Source organism: Corvus brachyrhynchos, unplaced genomic scaffold (genome assembly GCF_000691975.1).
Source record: "Corvus brachyrhynchos isolate BGI_N302 unplaced genomic scaffold, ASM69197v1 scaffold14, whole genome shotgun sequence".
Lineage (NCBI taxonomy): Eukaryota > Metazoa > Chordata > Aves > Passeriformes > Corvidae > Corvus > Corvus brachyrhynchos.
In genome coordinates, this window is record NW_008239110.1 from 5,026,714 (window position 1) to 5,047,111 (window position 20,398).

General features: G+C 36.9%; 1 long non-coding RNA gene across 2 annotated transcripts in view; it reads left to right on the forward strand.

Annotated features, from left to right (window-relative positions):
- LOC108448032 overlaps positions 1 to 19,833 on the forward strand; it is a 31,413-nt gene extending 11,580 nt beyond the window's left edge. Inside the window, exons 2-3 of one of the 2 annotated variants that reach the window (XR_001863816.1) lie at positions 6,262 to 6,339; positions 13,799 to 19,833. This is a non-coding gene — a long non-coding RNA (uncharacterized LOC108448032). The remainder of the gene's footprint in view (positions 1 to 6,261; positions 6,340 to 13,798) is intronic. The other variant, XR_001863817.1, reaches the window with a different exon arrangement.
- The last annotated feature ends 565 nt before the right edge of the window (positions 19,834 to 20,398 follow it).

Below are 20,398 nucleotides of genomic sequence, written 5' to 3' on the forward strand. Positions count from 1 at the left end.
AAACCCTGGTTTCTATCTTCCATTGCCCCTTCTACTCAAAGTTTGTCACTGGAAAACTATAACATGGAATGAACTGCAGTCCAGTGCTAAGAACACAAATGTAAGAGCAGAGACGGAAGCAATTCATCTGAGCAGAGGTCCATGTAACCTGTATCCCACATCTGAAATGGGCCTGTACGCAATGTATGCTGAGAGAGCTCAGGAATAGCAAAAGCAGATACTGCTACTTTCTCTCCCTATTTCTGTGGTTCACAGCAGTCTGCCATTTGGGGATTCTTTTTTTTTTTTTTTTTCAGCTAAAAGCTGCATCTGCATCCTGTTTTATAGCCCTTGATTGATTTTCTTCCATAAATTTGCCTAAGAGTTTTTCAAACCCATTTACAGAGAGAGCCTCCACAGGAGTGCTGGTGATGAGTTCCAGACTTTTCCTGCATGCTGTGTGTAAAAGCTCTTCCTTTCCTTTGATTTATACCTGCAGCCTGACCATTTCATCTGATGCTCCAGTGGACTGTTGTGAGAAAAGGGGAATAATTGTACCCTGTTGCATTTCTGCATGCTCCTCTATTAAATTCTCCCTCAGCCATTTTAAAAACTCTTCATCTCTTGAAACTCTATTCATATTGTACTGGATCTTGCTGGGATGAGTTAATTTTCTTCATAGCAACCCATATGTTTCTGTGTTTCAGATCTGTGACCAAAGAATTGACGGTTGCACTACATGATTGTTCTGGGTTCCTTCCCACTGCAATACTCTATTCCATTCTATTCCATTCTTAAAAAAATGTTGATAACACAATAACGTTTTAGCCACTGCTGAACATTGTTTGCATGATGCCAAGACTCCGTTTCTCACTCTGCTCTCACATGTAGATTAGGGATCGGCAAGAGACTGGGAGAGGATGCTGGCAGAGCAGACGACTCAATATCTCTCTTCTTCTGAGAAAAGAGGTATTCCACATCATAAAACATCATGCTCAGCAACAAAACCAGACAAATATTTTCCCAAGTAACTAGTGCTTAGAGACTGGCTGGGCACTGGTTGACTGGTGGTAAGTTAAGTTTGTACTAATTGTTTTTTCTTTTCTTTTTTTTCCCCTCTACACTTTGTATTTAGCTCAATCCTTGAGTTTTCTCACTGTTCCCCTTGAATTCCCCACCCCATTCCATGGGGGTGGAGCAAACAAAGATTCATTGGGGCCTTACCTGCCAGCTGAGGTTAACTCCACAAGCATATGCAAAGTGCTTCATACTTTCATTCATCCAGTGAACCCCATATATTTTCTCATTTGCCATCTTCCATTCCTTTATGTTGAGGATGATTTAAGTGAATAGTACATCTCATATTGCAGAAAAACATTTAATCAATGCAATAGGTTTTCTAAGATCAGAAACATTACCAAACGTTAACCTGACAAATTGCAACCTTGAGAAGAAATGCTATGTGTATGACAAAGACGAAGCCAAGCAAAAAAAAATCCACCTGATTTTTATGATAACACACCTGCCACCATGTGGGAAAGTAGCAGCAGTATTGCATGGTATGTAGTGTGAGGAGTAGAAGGTGGAGGACAAAAGTTTAAAAAACTTCCTAGAAACTAAAGCACAGTCTGTAGAAGAATGGGAATTCTCACAAGAGAACATTCTGAGAATTATCTCATGGAGAGGTCATTCAAGCTGTCAGTGCACTGCCTACTTTTCCTGCCTGCTCTTCCTGCCTGCTCCAGTCTCCCATGTTCCTCTCCTCCTGCTCTCAGCACCTGATTTCTCAAGGTCCTTTTGTCCAGACAAAAAGTTACCCAAGACAGGATACAAGAAAATGAGAGACTCTGTGTGTTTCTTTGTATGTGCACATGTGTGTTTCTGCATGTGTGAGAGTGTACATGTGCTGAAGGCTTACAGAAGAATAGGGAATTTACTCACTCGAGGTAGCCTACAAAGTAAACTACAACCTAGGCCACAGAGGAAGGCAGTAAAAAATCTGTCCAATGTGAAGACCTAAATCCTTCTCGACAAACCCAAGTCTCAGTTTAACTAAGCATACAAGCAAGACACCCGGTACCAGGCAGCCATGGCAATGTCCCAAAACCTGTTGAAACAGTAATGTCCCTGCAAATCATCTGTCCAGCTACGGCCATCTGCAAGGCAGCTGGAATGGCTTACAAAACACCAGGAGGCTCAGATTCAAAGTTTCTTATCCTTTGGAGGGAAAGAAAAAGGAATTATACCAGCATCCTACAGATGTGCTGAACCATGGAGAAGAATAGAATTTATTTGGAATGATCTTTTGGGAGTTAAAGAGAGGAAACCTACCTCTTTTTTTTCGTAATAAAAAAAGAATAATAAGTACCCTGGCTCAGTCAGACAGTCTCACAGTGCTCCACCAAGTGTGTGAGTCAGGATTTTAATTTACTGAATCTATATGAGTCTTTCCCAACATCCTGTGCTTTTCTGTGTGCTCAATAGTCTTATCTTTTAGATATGTTTACTTTCCAGGGTGGAAATCAGACTTTCTGGTCTGTGGTTACCAGGTTTTCCTCTGTGGTTCTCAGACTTTTTTTTGTAATGGGAGTTACTCTTCTAGAACAGTAAAAATTTCACTGCACTGTTTACAACTACAGTTTACAAGGCTTTGCCATATGCTTCGCAGTTTCACATCTGAGTTACTCCGAAGATTTCTTCCAAATGTCACCCAGTTCTGGAGACTTATCTAACTTTTGTTTGGTCTAATTCCTCCCGCATATTCACAACAAATTTCTCTAACTCCTCCAATCCCTCTGCTGCAAAGAATAATGGGGAAGTGAAAATTATCAAAGACTTACACAATAGACTAATAAAAAAAATCTGCTGTGTCTTCTTCATCCCTGAGTACCCTCCTACACCCTGGTCATCAAATTTTCTGTTTGTCTTCCTGTATCTGGTGAAGAAGCAAACAACTTCTTACAACTTGAACATTGCAAACCACTCCTCAAATTTTGTTCTAGTCATCAGACTCTGTCTTCAAGTTATCATGTTTTATGGGCTTTCTTTTTCTTCTCATTTATACAATCTTTCCATTTTCTATAAGGCAGATCTTTTCTTAGGACAGCCTCCTTAAGTTTTCTGTCATGTCAGGCAGGCCCAGAAAAAACTGGACTTTTTGTTTTACTTTGTACCTTTGATATTACTAAAAGCATACATTTCTACAGTACTTTTCCTCAGCAGATATCAGAGTGCTCTAGGAAGGAGATATCAGCACTAGCTCTGCTTTTGAGAAAAGGAAACATGAGTGGTGAAATAGATGCTCCTAAGCCTTTCAACAGACCACTAGCAAACCAGGGATAAAATCCTCCTCAGTACCAATAGTCCTTGCATTGCATACACCAATAGGATGGAATTCACATGCATGTTTGCACACTTCAATGGGCATCCATCCAGTCATTTCAGCTTTACCATGCAAGAAGACCTCTACAATCATACATGATTTACTGGACACTAACAGTAATGAAGAAAAACAGAAAAAGATATCCAGGATAGATTAACAAAAACAGACTTGACTTTGAAATTTAAGAAATATCTGTATATTATAAAACCAACCTAAAAATGAAGCAGTTTCTTCAAACCTCTTTTGCTACTAAGAAACAATGAACTGCAATGGCTAAGCTTGAGTCTAGTAAAAGTTGCATTTACATTTCTGTACTGTGACAGAATAATTTTATTCAGACTGGAAGGGTTTTACACTGGGACATGTTGAACTCAGCTTTGCAGTGTTCCTTGGTCCATAAATAAAACATTTCAATTATTATACAAAGTGCAACCTTTAATTAAAATTAACCATAAGAGGCACTAAGAAGGGGAAAGGATATGACAGGGATTTGTGCTAAATGACAAGCATTGAGAGCAGACTGACCAAGGTACTCTGAAATGTGTTGGAATTCAATTTTAAAACAGTTCATTGTGCCTCATTCTCTATTGCATGAAGGCTCCTTCACGCTGCTTGGCTGAAGAAACAGTCATAAGGTAAATAAGAATAAAAGTTATTGGCACTAGATAATTCTTGTCACTATCACTTAGTCAAAATGGTGCAGGGAATCACTTCAGTGTGAGATCTATTATAGCATGACTCCCACTTAAATTTAAACAGGCAGCAGAGAAAAAGGAGGAGTCAAACTAAGAATGAAGAAGAAACTGATGCAGCAGGGGAGAAATTCACATTTAATATTAAATTAAAAAAAAAAACCAAAAACAAACAAAAACCAAACAAAAAACCCCCCACAAATAAAAGCTGGAAACCAAAAGAAACTGAAATGCTACAGTAGTTCAAGGACATGTAGAAAAGATATTTTCACCTTGATTTCAGTGTGTTACTTGATATCCCTGTTTAAAATTTTGTGCAATAAACAGGTTTTGTCTTTATTTCCTGAAATTATATTCTGTAGAGTCACAAGGTTACACATTCAAGCTGAATATCAGAATAAAAAGGAAATTTCTACTAAATTCTTGTTTAAGAAAGAGTGCAGTTAGTGGTTTTTCTTTTTTTTTTTTTTGGTCCAACCCCAACTAAAGAATTGCAATCATTACAACAGGCCAGGCCTTCTTATTATGCCAGCAACTAATGCAGAAGTTATATTTCGAAAAGAATTTAGCTTGCATGCTTCTGAGACCATCGAGACCATCATTTGTGTATTACAGCTTTATTTTCACTGCTAAAAAATGTGGATGTTCTTAGAATACTCACTGGCAAGTAATAAATATTTTGAGCCAAAATTCCTTTGAAGACAAGAGACTCAGATTTGCCATGATTTACCATTATTTACCATCACACCCATAAAAGACTGACTCTGTGAAGTCCCTCAGGTAATCTTAGAGCACCTATAACCAGAGCACCCTCTCCACTTCTACTTACATGCAGCTTTTCCTGCTTGAATTATTCCTAAATAATTATGAAATAGCGCATACAGTATTCCCACCATGTCACAAACATCCCTATGTTCTTTGTGTGTCTTTTATGACACATTTTTAAACTACAGTATAGGAGAGGAAAGCTGTGTTTTGATAGCCATTAACACCATAATCTCTGTAAAATGTACAAAGATGAAAACTAAATGTTATTCTTGCTGCATCAGTCATGTTGTCATAAAGCAGAGCTGTGATAACAAGTTTTACTGTTAGCTTAGCAGTTTTACACTGCTAAGAGTATGCATACTCATCATTTTTACTTCTTCCTAAAACCATTTTTCTTTCCATGAGGCCATTTACAATTGCCCTTTTAAATTCCATTGCTTATGTGAACTCCTGTTCCTGAGAAACATAAACACGTAGCTCATTGCAACAAGAAGTGATGAATTGCAGCATGATTTTTAAAGTTTTGTATTTAAAAAAAATGCTTGGCATAAATCCTGTCTTGGAGTTTAAATCCAATGCAGACTATGTGTTATTGACTTTGAGACTTCATAGCAATGAAAACGCTTGACTGATACATCACAAGAATTATTCCTTTCTGTTGGCGTTCACGGCAGCTGTGCTGAGAGGAAACACCATGGCTGATGGGGCCCATGAGAGAAAGCTGTTACACTGTTCTGTATTCATTACTGAGCCTAATTACTCCCAGATTACAATGCAAAATGCATCTGCTTTGAATGGCATTCTAGTAATAGACATGCAGAGTGAACCAAATAGCTCTTCCTGATGTCATATAAGTGATTTCTTCTTTAAGAGGGTGAATGGCACCAATATGCAGATATATTTTATTCACAACAATTTAACAATTTAATCCTAATTATTCACAGCAGTTGGATGGGCTTTTTTCGTGTACCCAATAAAACCTCCACATTGCAAGTGACATCTATCATACTGTATCCAGGAGCACATCCATGTTGTCTGGTCCAGGCACTCTCACAACAGCAATGTGCTTGCAACCCAGTCTGAAGGACCGGTGGTGGTCCAGACTTTCATTCCATCTCTGCAGCTCCTGGTTTCCATACCAATAAAATTCAAGCATGTAGGCTAGATGGGAGCAGTAGAGCCCTTCAATGAATTGCCAGATCAGGGCAATGGAGATTGCATTTCTTGCACCTGCCTGTATAAGTTTTGCAAGAAGTGCAGTGGATTCATTTGGAGGATACAATAACTTAAAAGAGAAATTTAACTAATTGCTGCTTACGAAGTTTGCTTCTGTTCTTGGGTTTGGGTACTTGGTTGGGGGTTTGGAGGTTTTTCCTTTTTTTTTCTTTTTATTGTTTCAGTTTGCCTAAAATAACAATAAATTTCAAATTTCAATTTTAGATTAGAGGGATTTAGAATGTCTTCTAGAACACTCAAGGGACAGTTATTCTACTACATCAGCTAAGAGAGAAAATAGAGGTAGTGTTTTTAGAAGGCATTTCTTTGTGCTTTTTTTGTTCTTTTTTTTTTCTTAATATAAAAATATTATGTCCCAAAGAAAGAACAAGAGCAAGCAGCATCAGTGTCCATATAAGAAATTGGTATGGGTCCTGTAACTTGATAAAAGCAGTCTACTGGAAATATTTTCTGTGGATTAGAAAGTTGTATGTTACAATTTAACTTGCATTGAATTTGTACTAATGAATTATAAACCACTAAAAATAATAGTGTAAACAACTTTAATGAAAATCCTGATTTCAGAAGTTTAGTGACATATGATGCAGTATCACTGTAATAAGTCCTCTACATTTGCATAGCTCTTCAATTTTTTTTTTTTAATTAAACATGCTCTAAAAAAACTTAGCCATTCTTACTACTAATATATTGTGTTCTCATTTTTTTTTCAGAAATAACTCTGCTTTAGATTAAAATTACATAGGTAATTTCACCACAACTACACTATAAATTGCATCACTTCATACTTCTCACAGGACCTCTTTCCACTGAAAATATTATCTATTGCTCCTTACCTTCGATAAAATCTAGTGCAGACTTTCAATGATTGACTGAAAGTGGAGCTTGAGAAAGACTATTTTTGGGGGGTAACCGTAGAACCTCTGTGTTCAGCACAGGTGATTTGCCTTTTCTTTCTGTTCCTGGCATTCAATCACTTCCACTTCCCTCTGCAATTCTGGATTCCAAAGATAAGGGAATTAGTTCTTTCTAATTGCATCAATGAACATGAGAGTAGTAAAAGAGGAGGGGCAGAAAATTGCTTGTAAGACTTAAAAGGAGTAGGTAATGTTAAAATGTGTGAATGCAAAAATGGTCAATATAAGACCAAGCCACCTCTATAGCACACATTCCTTTCAAAGGCAAATACAAGAGGTGACTCTGTTGTCATGCCTTGGAAGTAATGTGGAAACACCTGAATGTAAACAATGTTACAATTTGCCAAAATTAAAACTAGATTTAGAAAAGAAAACGTGAGACCAAATGCTTTTCCAGTTCAATATTTATGGTCATTTAATTTGTCTGGAAATGCTGAAAAATTGACCCATATATAGAAACAGGTGTTTCTGCAGAAGACAGAGCACTGAAAAAACACAGATAAAGAACAGTTTCAGGCATTTACAGATTTTAATATTATATTTTACAGTTCTCCCAGAAAGGAAAAAAAGAGAAGGTGACATCTGAAATGCAATTTTCATCATTATTGCTTGGCAGCAGAAAGTAGACAGAAAGGGATCTGACTGACAATAAAACCTCCTCAAGCAGTGCAGTGTGTGGGGAGAACTGTGTGGGACTTAAGGGGTTTCACAACAGAGAGGACTGTAGAAGGTAGTCTGTGATAAAACAATCCTAGTGGACCACCCTTCTAAATGTGCACGACATCTGACAGTGCAGCAAGAATGCTAAATCTAGAGGTGAAGATGGCATTGGAGCTGAACAGGGTCATAGAGGATTAGAATGTTTTAGAGAATCTTTCGCATGAGAAACAAAGCAGTGGCTTTCTTATATATAATTTATCATCCCACCTAGTTATTTATACCTATCATCGATATCTGGTAAGCAAAATATTCTGGATTGATTGTTGACTATGAAGCATGATTGCCTAGTGAAATGTCACTTCATTGTTCCCCTGATTAAGAGCACTTTTTTGTTGAATATTTTTAAAGAACTCCCAAATCAATGCAATTGAAAGAAAACCAACAAAAAATACTTTTAGACTGTTCGGCTCTAAAAAACTCAAATGAATCAGGAGAATGCACTTATTTTTGTCACTAAAATTTTTTCAGTTAATTTTCAGGAACACAATTCAAAAAATTCTATGTATTAAAAGTACATAAAAGAAGAAAAACAAACAAAAACCTAAACAAACAAACAAAAAAACTACCCAGCAGGGTTTGGAAGTGTGAGAGAATCTACTTTTTTCCACACTTGCTCTTATTCTCCTACTAGACTATCCCTCAATTCATTCATAAAAATTAAAGGTGGAATGCTGACGTGTCAGGTTTGGCAGATATATGAGTGGATACAGGCATATACAAAATATAATAACAATGTGCTAATGGTGAGGATAGCTGGTAATGAAGAATCATTGTGGCATTTTAATGTGCTTTAGAATCACTGCTCCTATTGACTTGAAAGTAAACAGTGTCTTCAAGAAGCATAACCCAACCTGAGGTCTTGTTAGAGGCACATATTTACCACTGCATGGAAAAAACTTCTGGTAAAACAGGTGTTCAGACTTACCAGTAAATTTGCAGTAGCTAAAGAGTATTTGCATTTAGGGAGCAAAGTTTCTTGGTGACAGAGACAGACCAGAAACATCAGTTTTACCACTACAAACAGGTCTTGAAAGTATTGCTATCTCCCCTCAGATCCTAGTGCTTGCTGAAGTTTAAATTTCCTTCTGGGCTCCTCATAGATTGGACTCCAAGTCTGTATCTTCATTAGACACTCATTAAATTTGCAAATGACAGAAGAGAGTCAGCAGGCCAAAAGAAAAAAAAAGTTCAAGTGTACTACACTTTTTGCTATTTACAGAATAGGGCCAAAGCTTGATCATGATGACTTAAACTTGTGTCTCAGCCACTGATAGACAGAAAAAAGAAATTTACTGATTTTGAAGTATGGAATGAAATAATAAGGTTTTCTTTTCTTGGTTTGCCTGAGTTTAGTAATCAGCTTGTTACAGTTAGCAGTTATGCCTAATCATATGTTTAGCTAAATTGGGGGAAAAAATGGCAATTAGACATTCTACATGCATCCAGCTATCCAGTAGGAATTATTATTAGAAAAGCACACACTGAATTATACTTGGATTAGCCTGAATTGCCTGCAGTAAAGGACACTGAGAGAAAAGCACCCCACAATTCTTACATTACCCAGGAGAAAGAAGACACACACTGGAGGCAATTGCTGATTGACAGGTTGATTTCTTGGGAAATTTTGGGGTTTTTTCCCCTGAAATCCAATGCAGGTATTTCCCCAGAGGAGAAATCAAACCCATTAGTGAGCCATATGTGAACATAAATTCAGCAGAAGTCTCTTAAGGATCCACGATCATATCATATCAACAGAGAGAAAATGTTTAATCCTTCTTTTGATGTCTGCTCAAAAAGACTTCACTGATTGATTCAAGGCTGCTGTCCTTTACTTCCCATGACATGGCAATTGCTTAAATATGGTTATATTTGAATTAAGTCACATTGCCCACAGCTTGTCTCTTTTCCTGTGATGCCCGAGGTGTGAGCTGTAGATAAAAACCTTACTGAAGAGCACAGTTTTCACACAAGTAGAGAGGTCAAGCTTGACAGTGGAAGGCAGGTTCAGGGAGAAACTTGGCCATTGAGATTTCAGCCCTGCAGCTGCCACCCAAAACTGAAGCCTCTCTACTACAACGTAAGGAGAATACATTCAATACCCATATAGTGCCCCGTCAGGCAGGTGCCTTGGTTTAGGTTTTGGGGTGACCAAGCTATTGGATATTGGGAATGAGGGGTTCATCCCTAAGTCTTGTTTCTCACTGTGTCTCAGTGTCACTATGGGAGTGAAAGGATTGCCTTAGGTGTCAAAATCATGGGTTTGAGTACAAAGAGGAAAACCTACTTTTTCTTAAATCACTTCTTTGGTTAGTAAGCACCTTTTGTATAATGAATTTCTTGTCATAAGTGTAATTTGTCAGCAAAGTAGCCTGTGATGGGACCTGCTTTTACAGCGTTCCTGGAGTGAAAGAAAGATTGCATTCACTGCTAAAATTTAGAAAAATCCCTAAACTTTATTGCCATCATATCAAATCACTGAATTTAATATTTTATTTATTTGGAAACTTTTATGGCCAAATTTGCACAGTCACATTTTTATTTTCCTCTAGGAAATAAAACCTTTTTTCCTTTGCCTCTAGGACAATGCAGTATTTAAAATCAACAAAGTTTTCGATACTGCCACATAAAAGTAAGCTTGATGAAATACTTAATATTTCTAGGCTCTAAAAAAAATTTTGGTTTGATATTCATGTAACTTTTCCAGTGTTTTCATGAAATCAAAATAAAAAAGACACTGAGAAACTTTACTGTCTCCTCTAAAATTTAGTTGATATAATTCTTTTGGAGATACCAAAAAATCTTACTAAAAGTTGCAAAGCATGAGCATAAACTGCCCAAGCTTCCAGGTATTGAGAAAAATAAACACTTAAAAACCAATCTACTGTTTCAGCTGTTGGCAGCTTTTACTAAAAAAAGCTATTCCACATCTAAGTGTGATTGCTATTCAAACAGATCGTGTTCAAAAGTGACCCTGTTTGGCTCTGTACACAACAGCAATGAGCTACTCCTGCCATGGGAAGGAACTGCTGTGACTCCATGGTACCTTGCAAAGAGGTTTGGTGTCCTAAGAAGAACATAGAAAGGTGGCCAGGAGATAGACCAAAATTGTGTAAAGAAAACAGTGGTCTGGAAACCAGTCCCAGCCACTAAGCTGTGGCCAGAGTTTAACACTATGAAAGAGCAGACTGATGTTCTCTGTAGGATGCCACATACAACATAATCAGGTGTTACCATGGCTGGTTCAAAACCCCAGTGTGGTTCCTGAAGGAGTTGATGGTGCTGTATAAATCTGCAGGAGCTGTGCTGATGCCCAACTCAGGATCAGTGTTGGCTTGCTGCATTCTGCACTCTGGGGCCACACACAGCACAGAAGCTGACAGTAGGGGCAGCTCATTTTCATCTCATTGACTATTTTTTTCAAATAATGTCCTGACCCTCTAAAAACTGTCATTAATTCCTGTAAAACACTGAAGCATTTTGAATACATGAGTAGAAAATGTATATGTAGGAAAAATACCAACAAATGTAATGTTATTCAGCATAAGGGAAAGAAACTGTTCATTTATCACAATGGCTTGCCCTAGGAACATTAACAAACCTCATTTCTCTTCTTTGTCAATCGAAACTTTCTTTGACTCAGTTTTGTCTCTGTAACTTTGAGAACCTAAAAACAACTTTACAACAGCTGTGACTGAGCTCATAGAATGCTATTTTTGATTTTCCTTCATTAGAGATTTAGGGCTGATCTAGACATAGGCTGAAAATTAAATTTATGAAAGCTGCTTCAAAAGTGCTTTACCTTCCACAGGATCACCCCTTCCATGCCCAAACTTTGACAAGAAAGCCCTCCTCCTAGAAGTCTCCTTCAGACCATTTTTCTAATTTTTTTCCTCCATTAGCAATGAGCTCATTTCCTATCTATGGAAAGCTTTGAACCTGGTGCATCAACCTTGTTACAGGACCAGCTGCAGTTTTCCCACCAGCACAGCAAAGAGGTATTGTGTTACTGGGAGCCACAGGTACAGCCCAGAAGACAGACTGTGTATCAGAGCTCTGCTCCCTGTCTTCTGTGCAAAAGCAGTGCAAAGGCTAGGGAGGGGGGAGATTAAGCCAGGCTACTCAGTCCCTTATTCAGTTCTATATTTATACAGGTCTCATACCAGAAGTTTATATGATAAAATGTTTATGCTTCAGTATTTATGTGTGTTATGTCAGCTAAATTAAGGGGTCCAACAGTTCTAGCATAAAATAAGTAAGGACAACACAGCATAATGAAATAAGGTCCTGTTTTAAAGTGTCTGATGTCAGCTTGATGTGCTAGCTTTCATAATTAATTACTTAATCTTTTGCTGTATGAGAGTTCTGACCTTTGACTTGAGTGTACACCTTACTTCTGTATCTTTTGAAAGCCACTATACCTATATACTACATAAAACATTCAAAATGACACAGAAGAGCTTAAAGAAAAATATTTTCAAAATATAAGGTCTAAAGACAAACATGATTGTAGTCTTAAATGCTAAAAAAGTATAATGGATATTAGCATTCTATTTTATTCTAGTGAAATAGTTGTGTCTCATGCACCTGCACAGGGCTGACACACTATTTCATATTTGCTCTTTGCCAGATGAAGAACTGGATGCCAGACTATTCCTAAGAGGACAAAAGAAAGCTACGTCTAAAAATCTTTGCTACACTTAAGTTAAACTTACTTCGTCTGTTCCAAATTTGTATTCCAGAGGCAACAGCTAACAAAAACAAACTAAAATAACAACAGCTAAACAAAGAAAGAAACCAATTCTCCCAGGAAGATGAAAAAAATTTATTAAAAAAAATTTAAATAGCAAAACCAAAAAGTAAACAAACAAATACTCCAAGACCAGAAACAAATTTGTACGTATCTTAATTTTAAGAGTGGAATAAGAACCAGCTCATCCTATTGATCTCAGGGTAGTATGAAACACACTGAAGGACTTGCCCTGAATTTCTTGAGTTTCTGGAGAGGACTTCTGTGATTGCTGAGCCATTCACAGGAGATATATTTTAGAATCCCACTTAATTCCAATTTTTTAGCACTTTAAAATTTTTAAAATAACAGACAATGCAGTAGAACATATGAATACTAAGATGCTGTACAGAATATTTGTATGAATATTACTTTGAGCTAGACAAACAACTGCTTTTGAGTATAAAAGTATTTATACACAATACACAGCTCCCCCACAAGCCACCTCTTGGCTGAGGAAGCCCAGCTTTCTCAGCCTCTCCTTACATAAGACATCCTCCAACTCCTTAATTATCTTTATGGCCCATCACTGGACTCAGTCCAGTAAGTCTACATCTTACTTGTAGTGAGGAGCCCAGAGACTGACCCAGCACAGCAGATGTGTCTCACCAGAGTTGAATAGAGTAGGTGGATCACCAGCTCCAACCGGCAAACAATGCTCATCGTAAAGCATACCAGGAGGATGCTGACAGTCAGTATTTAAATACTATTTTTATTTTCCAAATTAGTATTTTTATTAATGGCATATTTCCATCTTTTAATTTTCTGTTATATTTAAAAGTTAATTGGCAGGAAAGAGAAATCATAGAAGACCGCAGCATTATTAGCAAGGAATTAGTGTAATCAAAAAACAAAAATTACATTTGGTCTTGATTGTATAAATCCTAGCTTGAGATCCCTATCCACTCCATCTTTTATCTGCATAGTATAAATTTATATTCCAGTCATGTAGTCATGACATCATTTTTGGAAGAGGAGAGACTTCTTTAATTTTTGAATTGTCTTTTTGTTTTAAGATAATGTGAAGCCTGTAAGGAAAATGTCTCTCTTCCTCATTTTTTGAAAAACATTAAATATTGCATAACCCATTGTAACAATGTACTCATACATTTACAGCTGTATTTGGTTTATGTTTTTTAAGACATGGAACATGTTTCTTCTTAATTTTAAGAGGTCAGCTAACTGCAGCAGTTATATCAAAGCATTAAAAATATTTATCTTAGTATAGGATTTGGGGGGGTACATTTTTTTCTTCATATTTTGCTGTTGTTTGGTTTTTTTCCTTAATGGCTATTCATCATTAATTTTGTTTTGCTTGTAGGTAATTGTACCCATCTGTTTCATCAGATAAGAGAAATAAATGGAAAGCAAGCCTGGAACAGAAGAGACGATATACAAGGCAACCCTCAAGAAGGTCCCACACAAACTTTCTCACTTGTCAGCAGCAGGGGGATAGAAGTCAGCTGGACTGTAAGGCACCATGGTAACTGACTCTGTAATGACCTTTTCCATTGATCAGACTGCTCTCCTTCTCCATAGCACCAAAGGAACTACGGCTGCTCCCTGGACAGTACTGAGAATCACCCAGGTCACTTTTTCTGTGCATTTTTATTTGCTTCTTCTTTCTTCTCTTGGGAATGACTGGGATAAGAACAAATACTGTGTTTTGACACTTCCACAACCTCATACACACGGTCAGGTCTAACAAGAGCTGGGCCAAGGCACTCAAGCTAGGAACTAATGGAAATGTTTCACTCCCAGAGTTTGCAGCTGGTAGACAGCGGGGGGAAAAAAAAAAAAAAAAAGAAAAGGAAAAAGGAAAATAATAAAAATGATTGAAAGATTCGAGATATTCCTAGTGGATGCGTCTACAAAAAAAAGGGAGACCTAGTATCTTCACACATTTATGTCCTCCTATACTGCCTCTACTCCCTCATCTGTTTGTGAGGATCAAAACCTAAGAGAGGAATTAGAAAAACTAACCCATATCAGAGAGCCTGAATAAAACAGACTGAACTATATGTGATAGAATAAACAGCCCAGCTCGGCCTTTTGTTTTACTGTAAACCATGTATGCTGCCACCACCAAAAATAAGTTACATTAACTTCTGCCTTACACCACAAGATTCTGCAGTATAATGTCTTCTCTTTGGTTCTGTCCCCTTACTTCTTTTTCTAGAGGGTTCTTATTCCCAGTCAATACTGAATACAAGAATTAACTTAATAGCAGGTTAATTTGTAAAGTTCTTTGAAACTCAGTGTAAAGCATTTAATAAGGCTATTGGGTTTTTCTCATTTACCAAAAAAAAAAAAAAAAAAAAAAACCAAAAAAAACCCCATATTTCGGAATTGAGCTTTATAATATTACTCTTTGTGGTGGATACACCACAACATTGCTTTTACTGCTATGACAAGAACAATTCTTTCTTCTTTCTTCTTTAGTCTCCTTTCAATTATTTTTCTGGAAATTATACATCTTGAAGATACTTATGAGCTATTGCAGAAAAAGAGAACAAAACAAAATAAAGCCTTTCCCAAGATTGTATCAATGATTCCATTATTATTCTGTTTCTTCCTCAGAAGAAGTAAATAATTCATTTAATGTTGATCCTGCACACAAATGGCTTTTCTTGTAAAACCCATGCTCTGGCTTTAGCCTCTTGGCATTCAGTGATACAACTCAGATCGCAGCTGCATGTGCACATTTTTGTTGAAAACCCTGCTCTGGACTTCCCTCTACGAACTCTATAGACCTCTATAGAACCTTCTATAGAGTGTTCTGTGTTCCTTGCAGCGGTACTGTTTCCACATCAGCTCTGAGTCCCTTAGATATATTTTTAGCTTGGCAATCTCACAGGGTTTCCCAACTAAAACATAGTCTAGATTCAGAAAATTACTGAAATATAAATTTAATTATACATTTAAAAGCTGGTTTAAAAGCTGATTAGACTTGGATTTTGTGATAATAAGCATTAGTGCTTATTGTTTCCTGATTATCACTTTAACAAGTGATCATACATTTATCTTTTTATTATCAATTTAAAATAACTTTCCAACTTCTGATTAAGCTGCAGTCTCTATGAAAAGTTTATGCTTTCTCTCTCAGGAGGTGCAAACACAGACAGTGAGCTGGTCAGTCTGCAAAGGTGGAGCAACACGCAACTCTGACAGAGAAAAAAGGAGTGAATGGCTGAGGAGAGGGCAAGAAACCCTCTTAGTCTTGTTTTGCCTTCTGTGTGCATGCAAGCCAGGTGCATTTGTCTGGTTGGAAGTGGTCCACTTGCACAGTCATGTAGCTCCCAGTACTCAGTTCTGCCTTGAATTTTTCTACCGTCACTTTTTTTGCCAGTGAATATTGAAACTATCCAGGGAACCCTAAATCTGATCATCTTCAGACATGTGGAGGGTGATGATGTTATGATATATTTTAGCTAACTAGCAATATCAGTGGGAAGATCTGGTGAGCAGATGGAAATTCTGCCAAGAGCATCCCTGAATAATGATCAGTCTTTAAAAATAAATTTTGTGGGTGACAGTGGAGAATTAATCTGATGGAACCTGAAAAACATAGAACTGGGAAACCTGTTTTATTTTAAAGTAATTTCTTTTTCTTTCTGTTTCCATTACAGCAGAACCTGTAGAGTCCTTATGTAGAATTTTGATCTGACAGACTATGGAAGGAAGAAAAGCAAAGACAATCTGTGGGTGGAATTGTGGCATTAAGGGTGGACATCCCAGGATGCACCTCTAAAAGCTCAGACTGAATTTTCTCACCTTTTCAGATGAAAAGATTTACTTGCAATCTCCAAAGGATTAGGAAAGGATAGCTCTTGCTTTTTCAAAGCATAGATACTGGGAAATTTTAGCTGGACAATCTTAACGAGATTGTTCAACAGGACAAATTCAAAAATCTAGCAGAAAGTACTCAAGGAAGATAATAGCCACAACTCAACAAAATGATCATTCCCAGTGGCAAAAAATCTGTCAGGCAGAAAATATATTAAGGACACAGAAAGATCAGAGGCATACTATAAATTCATAAGGGAGTGCTGTTTTACAGACAGGTGTCTTCAGGATGTGTCCTAGGAGGTCCTACACAGAGCAAGACAGGTAGCTATCTTTGCCCTGTTTACTGGTAGTAAGAAGTCCCTGAAGGATTCAAGCTCATTTTGGATATCTTAAGAATGATGCTGGCAAACTGTAGATTCCAGCAGGGAAAATGGGAGAAAACGTGGACATGCAAAGGGTTTTAGAAAGCATGACTTAGGAGAAAATTAGGAGATGTGCTCAGTCCAAAAGAAAAGAATTGTCTGGCTAGTAGAAAACATTATTTTAAAAGCAGTTAGAGGAAAGGAAGATGGTTTGCTCTCCATACACATCAGGGAAAGACAAGTAGAAATCAGCAAAGACTTTAGGTTTGGAGCAGTAAAAAAATTCTAATGAAGAGTAATGAGGCACTTCACCAGGCTACCCAAGGATGTGATGAACCATTCTTCACTGTTTTTCAGAACAGATTAGACAAGCATATGGTAGTTTTACATGATCCAGCTTCAGTGCAATAGATGGAACGAAATGTGTTGAACTCTGGAGATTCCTTCTGACAACCTATGTCCACGATCCTTTCCTCTTTTCTTGTTACCCTCAAATGTATTTTCAAAACATCACAGTGATTTCACTTTTTTGTAAAAGGATTATTGTCAGTAATAGTCAGTGTACAATGCCAAGTTAATTTTGAAAATAACACAAGCTAAAGTATGCTTCTCTGTAATATACTAATGATTCCTTCATTTGAAGTATAGGAAAGGAAGGAAAATTTTCAATGCCATACATTCACCCAAGACATATCTCCATTGCAATGCACTTTTTCTCTTAACTGCAAAAGAAAGGATTTTAATCAAATATTCTTAAAAGGAGATCTGATGAGTAAACTGAACATATTTAAATATAGCAGAAGCATTCATGATTAAGTGAATAAAGAATTGAGGTTAAAAGTGGCTACAATAAAAGGTTGAGTAAAAATTAGTTTTACCATGTGCTTCATATAATACTGCATAAGATACTCTTTTGTTTCATTGCCTCTTTTTTGGGACTTTAATTTTCAGTTAGTCACTGGCTTACATCTTATCTCATACCATAATGGCTGAAATTAATGGGATAAAACTACTCCATTCAAAGACAAATTATCATTTCACTGATCTACTTCACTGAGTACAAATTCCCTCTGCTCCCAATAAAAGCTCTAGAGCAGTAGAAAAATGCTAGTTAACTAAAATTGTGTTTCTTTTCTTAGACCATAAAATTTTCATTCATTCTGTCAGTAATACCCTTGTGTAAATACAGTAATTTTGAAGCCTTTCAGTATAGTGTGATACATATTTTGGCATTGTTGCATGTCTGGATTTCTTCCATGGTACTTCAATTTTGTGGTTCAGTGAGAAAAAGTAAGAGTTCTCCTGAAGGGCTTGTTCTTAAAACAGTCAGGGGTGTGTTGCCTGCAGAAACAGTCCATCTTTCCCCTTGACAAGAGTGTCCATCCGCTGTTTTTATGAACTGCATCTTTGTTTAAATTTGCATCAGTTCTTAGCAGCAACTTCTTTCAGGACAATGAAAAGCTGAAATAGCTAAACAAGAAAAAGTATTTTCAGAATATGATAAAAATATGTAATATCTGTTGGAATACAAAGGGGTTTAACATCTGGACAGGAAGTTTGAATTAAAAAAAACCCTTAGAAACTTCTTCAGGTATTTGAGACTGCAGCTCCTCTAAAATGACAGATAATCTTTGTGTGTGGTTTAAGCTTGAAGATAAAGATCAAGATCTCCTTTGAAGGAACAGAGTATAGATTAGCTATAATTTCCCAAATACAGGAATTACAATTCCTTCTACTGCTAGGGGGAAAAAAATGTTCCCTGTTGTGATTAGAAGAGATGAGATCTTTGATAATGTTAATCCCTCATATCAATCTATAAAATGAGAATTACTTGATAAAGGTTTTACCATGCTCTGGAGAGAAATTAAAGCTATGCACACTCCTCATGTAACACAGAATCAGAGCTAAGCAAAGCTGTAGCTAGAGCAAAGGAGGATGTAGCAATGGCCAAGGCTGGTAGACCAAAAACAGGTATCAAGCCTTCACATTTTCTGTGCAACTCATCTGGACCAAGGTGCATTGGAAAGTCACCAAGTGATTTGCTAAAGGCAAAGACAATTTTAGCCCAGAGAGAAAAACAGGATATTTTTCTGTCACTCTTGGCAGTCCTGGAAATTTAGCCACTTATCGTAAACAAAAGCTCAGGTTGGGGAATTCTGTGGGAACAAGGGAACCCAAGATCCTGACAGAGACATTGTCTCAGGTGTTGCAGGCCAAGCAGCAAGAGAAAATACCCACTGGACTAAGTCCCTTTGAAATTAAGTTCTTTCATTTCGATCCTACAAGTGGCATAGGATGAGTCTGCAATTAACTTGAATTAATACAGGACTCCTAAAACTATAAACACAATAACATTGTTTTTTGACAATCAGATAGAGAAAGTAGAAACTTTTGCTGAATCCTTGAGGAAGTTTTAAGTACATAGAACTGTTAATGCTGTGACAGGTAATAAAAGCATATTTCTGTACACACAAGCTTGCAGAAATCCAATCTTCTCTGCATAATGACCTCCTACCTCCCTGGTCTAGGTGAAAGTGGATCAGAATAGATGGAACACTTGCCAAGGAAAGGCCTTCAGGCTGTTCTTCACTGAAATGGTATTTCCAAAAAATAATGCAAATGGATAATATAAACTGTATTTCCAAAAATAACATAAATTCAGTATTTATAAACTATTAATCAAGTCTGATTTAATGGGATCATTATATCTGGCATTCTGCATGTGCTAATAGCATCTAATGCACAGATGCTTTTTTTGACTGTTGAATGAATAATGATCTGGGATTCAGGTTTCCTTAATGGTTCCTTAATATCAACCACTTTGCTAGAGCTGCAAATAAAAATACGTGACATTTATTTTAAATTAGCAGTATGGAAAATATGTACATTTGTAATCAAGGTAAGATTTGACAATGTAGGCTTAATGACTTTTACTGAAGAGGGAATGATTATGAAGAGCAGCGCTTCCAGCATGTATATGGAGTGCTGCCACATTGAAAAGTGATGACAGAATAAGCAAAATGTTGATAAGATTCTATGAATTTACACAGCAAAATGAACTGCTTCTTTCTGAAAGAAACTGCTCCTTAGAAACCAAGCAGAAAAAGGCATGAAAGCAATGACAGAATCAGAATTTCACGTGTTTTCTGCCATGCAGCACACTATGTAGAGGAAAAACAAAACAAAATGGCAAAAAAAAAAAAAATCAGAGGGCTGTACAACATATTAATAACTCTTATTGATTGATCAAGTTAGAATTATTGTCTGTTAACCAAAATTCCTATCTGTGAAATTTGTGTCTGTCATCTGTGTAATACATAACTTTTACAGTCTTATTAGTTTTTCTGCCACAGAGAAAAAGATGTAAACAAATCCCACCAAAATCACAAGTAAAAAAGAATACAGATCTTTTCTTTATTGTCATCAGAAATCTGATTTCAGCATGCACAGGCATATAAAAGAGTATGAATATAGCTAGGCAAGTATGAACGAGCCACCTGTGAATGAGACAAGACAGTTCAGCTTGTATGTGCCTAAACCCAAAGCTTAGTCCTCAAGGATTCATTACTATCAGAAGTTCCTAAGTAAAAGATAATACAGGGTGTGATCACTTACAGTGTAAGCACAAATTGTGTTATTCACACAAGCATTGATACAATCTTGGCAAATGTTCCTAAGTTCCTCAGTTACACCGATTTTATGCAGATGCATGTATCATAATGAGATAGAGTGAGCCTGTATTTGTGGGCAGACATTGTCAAGATCAGTCT